The sequence below is a fragment of the Cyprinus carpio genome, chromosome B3 (genome assembly GCF_018340385.1).
Source record: "Cyprinus carpio isolate SPL01 chromosome B3, ASM1834038v1, whole genome shotgun sequence".
NCBI lineage: Eukaryota > Metazoa > Chordata > Actinopteri > Cypriniformes > Cyprinidae > Cyprinus > Cyprinus carpio.
In genome coordinates this window covers 31,312,296-31,318,295 of record NC_056599.1, presented here as the reverse complement: position 1 = coordinate 31,318,295, position 6,000 = coordinate 31,312,296, and the positions used below count along the sequence as shown (strand labels likewise).

Genomic DNA, 6,000 nt, shown 5'->3' with positions numbered 1-6,000 from the left:
AATAACATGAAGGTGAGTAAATGATGACCAACAAAGCCATTAAACTTTATCAACAGGTGTTCCATGCTGTGGATTACCACATCAATGATTGCAAAACATGTTAGACAAGTATGTACTGTAACAGTGCACTCTAAAACCAAGAATCCAGAAATCTGACAAAAACTGGACCAGTGTTCTCCTTAATTTTGTATGCTTAAATATAGATTTCTCCCCTCCAGTAGACGTAGGGTTGACTCTTTTCTTGTTTTCAGCTGTTGTTTCTAGGGTTATTTACACTCAAGTGATCCCCACTGTCCAGACTCATGCTTAATTTGGCAAGATAGTTTCACAGAAGATGCCAGAATCCAGAGCATCACTGTTCCCATAATGTGCATGTTTTATTTCATTTTTTTAGAGTATGTGGGAAGTCTGTCTTTCTCTCTGTACGGCATGTCACCGTTTCAGTGTTCTCTCAGGGTTTCTGTCACAGGAAGTCAGTAGGAAGTGTTGTAGTTGTGTCATGTAGGTTAAGGAGTCAGTACTCTGTAAGCTTCTTAGTAGGTTCATTCTCAGAAAAAAAGAGCAGTAGCATTTGTCAGTTGTCTTTACATTTGTCATGTCTCATTTTTCCTTAATGTGTTTGCAGTTCTTTAAAGCGATTTTAAATCAAAGCTATGAGACGTGGCAGAGTATGAAACCTCATTTTAACCACATCAACACATCAGCATTTAAAACACACTGCATTGATTTGATGTTGTGTTCTGTGTTGCATCTGCATAGCAGCTGTAAATTTTCTAACAATAGACAAAATCCCTGTACATTTGGTCTTTGTACATGCTCCATTTCTCAATAGACTGACTGACCCAGACCCCTTTTCCGTTTTTACACAATTGGCAATACGATAAAAGCTTTGTATTCATTTATTAGCAATGTTTTAAAAAAAGAAACTATGGCATACAAATGTTCTTGAAAAAATGTGTGTTGATGAGTATAGAGGTTTATATTGATTGTTGTCTCTCTCTCTCTCCTTAACTACAGTGTACTTACACATAAATTAATCATTTGATACAAAGCATTTATTGTGTACATACATGTTTTTACATTGTTTTATATATATAAAAAATACCTGCATGTAATTAGATTGCAATACGAACACAATAAGTACACTGTACTTATTTTTGATGCAAGTAGATATAGTAGTTAAGGGCACCTAATATAAAGTGGGTATGAAATAATAAATAAAATCCTGTTTTTGAGCCAGTTGTGGTCAGGGGTAGAATATCTGATTGGAGTGGAAGCCATCCAAGTCTGAAATGATTGAGCGTTTTGGGGTTACAGTGAAACGTGACCTACTTGGGCCAAACACCCTCACCCCCAATAGAATACATCTCTCGGGACCGTAAGGGTCAGAGAGGAGCGACCCGGGCCCCTTTGGTTTAAACAGCCCTGTGCCTGTGACCAACAACAGCGTAACCCGACCCCCAGCCTTGCACACTTCGTTAAGCACTACCATCTGATTTTCTGCTTCGCTTCTGCCTGTCACTTTTGTTATCCTCTCTGTTTGTTTGGGGTCATCCTGACCGTCTCTTATCTCGGGTACCGAAGATGTTAATGACGTTACAGTCTGTGCATGCTCTCTTGTGGAAAAGGGGGAACTTTTTTTTTTAAACCAGAAGCTGGCTTTCCTCAAAGTCACTTGTGGCTTGGCCGGGATTCTTGACCTGGATATGCTCTAGACCAGTAAGCCTAAACCTTTCCTAAACTCTAGTTTAACGTTTTTTCATTCTCTGCTTGTGCAGGCCTTGTGTGTGTGCTTGCGACACATGCCCTTCCAACATTTTTAACTGCTCTGAGCCGGGAACACAGTACGATGGGTTTAGTGGTTTCTTGCTGCTCTCACTCGCTCCCTCCCTCCTTTTGTGGTGTTTGGACTCCGACTCTTCAGACTCCTCATGGTTCCTGTTAAAGCTCGAGCCAGCGGTTTCTCTGAAGCTCAGCAGAGCAACCAAACCGCCGTCAAAGTCCTCTCCTCCCCATTCACTGACAGCCACAAACTGTTCTGAAGGAGAAAAGAAGCAGGGTGCTCATTTTCCGCCGAGTCCTTGTGACTGCAAGGGCCCTTAAATCGAACAGATCAGACTCTCCCTTCTCACCGTTCTCCTGTGGAGCTGGACCCCAGCTGTAAGCAAGGAAAACCACTGGTTTGGATTATGGATTTCGCTTTGACGGTCAGGAAGGCGTGTGCCGGGACTAGGGCCAGATGCACGTGGCAGAGGAGGAAGCGATCGCGTCCGTACGACCGCACAGGACGAGCCGGCCTAGGGGCGACAAGACAGAGTCGGACCTCTTCGCTTTTTAGGCAATGGATGTCTCACTTCTGCTGTACGTCTCGGGCCTGTACGTCCAGTCTGAGCCTGTCTGATCAGTCCCTGCTGCAGTCAGGATGCTGCACCAGTCCCAGAGGTGCACAGGGTGTCGTTGGAGATGGAAGAGATGGACAGAGAGAGGTGTACGGAGAGGAGGTTTGGGTGGGAGAAGTTGAGGATGACGAGGAATGTGAGGATGAGAATGAGGAAGAAGAAGAACAAGATGATGATGAAGAAGAAGAAGAAGAAGAGGACAGTAAAGAAGAGAAAGGTGAGGTGGAAATGGAGATAGGGTTGTCTTGAAGGAAAGATGATTCTGGCATTCCAAGAGGATGACTGGAATGTCAAACGCTTTTTACTCTATCTGGCATTAACGCACGTGTCGACTCTTTACCTTTGATGCATGGGAACGCGACGCTCCCGTGCGGGCCGAGTGTCAATTAAAATGATGGAGATGGACTGGAGACCCGTCTGGAGTGTAATCTGTCTCGATTAGAGGAGATCTCAGAGTAGATGAGATGTATGCATGGCCAGGGTGTGAATGGTGTTAGCTGGTGGAAAGGATGAAAGAGCGATGATTGATGGACGCCACTGTGGCCTTCAGATGGTAGTCATCATCAGTACCGCTTACCTTGTTGTGGTCACATGGGTTTTGTTCACACTGCAGGGCAAATAAATTTTTTTCAAACCAACTTGAGCCTTTTTTCAGTTCAGACTTCAGTGCTTTTGCTACCACTTCCATGTTGGTTTGTCTTTCCTGTAGCTCAAACACTAGAGTGTAGTGCTAGCAATGACAAGGAATGGGTGAACTGATAAAATGTATATCTGAATGCAGTGTAAGTCACTTTGGATTTGTTTTAAATGTCATCATTCACACTCGTGTCGTTTTTAAACCAGACTTCTGTGGAAAACAGAAAAAGACTTTTTGAAGAATGTTGGTAGCTGAACTGTTTTGGTTACCATTGAAGAAGAAAAATACACTGACATTTCTCAAAATGTCTTCTTTTGTGTTTCATAGAATTTTTTTTTATCTATTAAGTTAAAACCAAGTGAAAATAACCTTATTTAAAAGTACATTGTCTAAAAACAAGTCTTAATATCTTATCCTGTGTTGCGCAAGTAAATTGATCTTGCTTTAAAGACATTGATTTTTTTTTAATGGAAAACAAGTCAAAAGACTAATTAAACTCTCATTAATTAAGAAGTCTTTTTTTCAGTGCATAATGTTTATTGCTGTTGTCACTGCGGGTACATTTAATGACAGCAAATTACAAGAAAATAATTATGTCAGATTGTTCAAACAGACATTTCATTAGAAAATTATTTTAATCAGATTTTAAACAACTTAGGTTTTTTTTTTTTTTTTTTTTTTTTTTTTTTTTTTAAGTCTTCTGAAAAAATTATTTCACGTAAGTTTCTCATGTTCAGAAATAGGAAAAACAAAAATGGTTTGAATCTTATAGGCAAAGAAGGTCATGGTTACATTTTAGAAATTTTCAGTTGGATAGGAACGTTTTCAGGTTTCAGGCTGCACTGAAACAGACAGTTTATGACTAAAACATTTATTGTTAGCATCAAATGGGGCTTATGACTAGGAAGGTAAAGGAGCTAGAAAACTTGTTAACAGTCTTTATAGGTACTTTAATACAAAGGAAATCTGATTAATCTCAGTGCCATGGTAGTACAAGATGATCTGTAAACCAGTGTGGCTTAGCTGTATCAACTGGCCACTTCAGTTCTGGAAAGCAGACTCAAGTGTTTCCACTCATTTGACACTGCATTTTTCATGCTTAAAATGTCTCACAATGACAGACCAGCCTTTTCTCCAGCCTATTTATTTAGCCAAGAGTTTGTTTGCAAGGCCTTTTGTTGTTCTTTTTTTTTTCTCATGCCTTCTATTTCTAAACTGCCAGCACAGCCGGTCCGCAGCTTGGTGCTTGGCTTGTTAGTTGTGCCGCCCAGTTCAGACAGCCACCCTGTCATCGTGCAGCCGTCTTCTCCTCCCTGTGAGCCTTGGAGCTTTGCTTGGTTAACTCAAACCAGCTTTAGGATGTTATTTTCGGACAAGGTTTTTTTTTTTGGAATGACATTGCTTGTTGGCAGATGTAATTCAGCCCATCCGATTGTGTTTGGTGTCTCCTCTCTCTGTCTTTCGTTTTGTTTCTCTCTGTTTTTTGCCTGTTTTTTTTTTTTGCTCTAATTCCACACCATTTGTTCTGTCTGTCTGTCTGTCTGTCTGTCTATTGTTTTATTGTTCTGTCTATCATTCTGTCCATCTGTCTGTCTGTCTGTCTGTCTGTCTGTCTGTCTATCTATCTATCTATCTATCTATCTATCTATCTATCATTTTATTGTTCTATTTATCATTCTGTCTGTCTGTCTATCTGTCTATCTGTCTATCTATCTATCTATCATTCTAACATTCCAACATTCTATCGTTCTAACATTCTATCATCCTAGCTGTCGTTCTGTCTATCTTTCATTCTATCTGTTCTTCTGTCTGTCTGTTGTTCTATCTGTTGTTGTATCTATCTATAGTAACATCCTAACAAATACTTAGAATAGCTTAACTCTTTATAACACCCTATCATCACAGCAGCAACTTTTGCCTGGGTTTGCACCATATTTTAAATAAGTAAATAAACAGAAAAAATCTATACAAGAGCTCCAGTGTGTCCAGCTGCAGTACTGTCACAGTAGGCCAACTGTTGGCTGCCCCAAGTGTAGGAAACCCTGTGTCAGACGCAATGGAATGATATTTGAATTATTAGATTAAATGCACCCTGCCTTGCTAACTGCAACCCTGCTATTATCAACGATTCTATTTTTTCCCAGTATTTGCTGAGTGTTACATTCTCTGCTACGCTAGCAGCTTTTTGCATGTGTGGTTTTGTTAAAGGCCGTTTGCCATTACTTGCCTTTTATACGGCAGTGATTTCTCCTCTGAGTTTGAAAGCCCAGCAGTGCATAGCAAGAGCTGTAAGTCAAACCTTTGACACTGGACCAATCAGCATTTTCATTCCTACAACTGATGCAGCGCTGTAGGTTTTACAAGAGGCAGCGACATGATGAATTACGAGGTTTAAACCTCTGCAGTGCTGATGTTTTTGCTCTCGTGAAAGCACAAACGACATGTTTTCTCATGGGACTGTCCTCCCCCAGGGGGGTCCCAAACAGGAAGTGGAGCTGAATTTGTTGCTCTGTGGTGGGGTTAAAGAGTGGAACTTTAAGCAGCTCCCATGGGGGCGTTACAGATGAGATGTACAACTTAAACATCTGAGGATTGTGGTGATGTCACTGGTTTTGTCATTATGAATAGCGGACATGAACCTCAGGGCACTAAAATGTTTATATATATATATATATATATATATATATATATATATATATATATATATATACATATATATATATATATATATATATGTATGTATATATGTATATATATATATATATATATATATATATATATATATATAGACATACTTGGGCTGTTGATTGATTAAATAATGTAATCAAATTAATTGCATGATGTGCTTATTAATTCATTAAATTAAATTAATCACATAATCAATATTTATTATAAACGGCATCGTTAATTTGATTATTTAATTTAATTTATTTAATTAATTGGTAAATATTGGAATATTATTAT

The 6,000-nt window shown here is 39.4% G+C and overlaps 1 pseudogene; it reads left to right on the top strand.

Annotated features, from left to right (window-relative positions):
- Nucleotides 1-455: 455 nt before the first annotated feature.
- The window catches only part of LOC109105483, a 41,975-nt pseudogene continuing 36,430 nt past the window's right edge, over nucleotides 456-6,000 (top strand).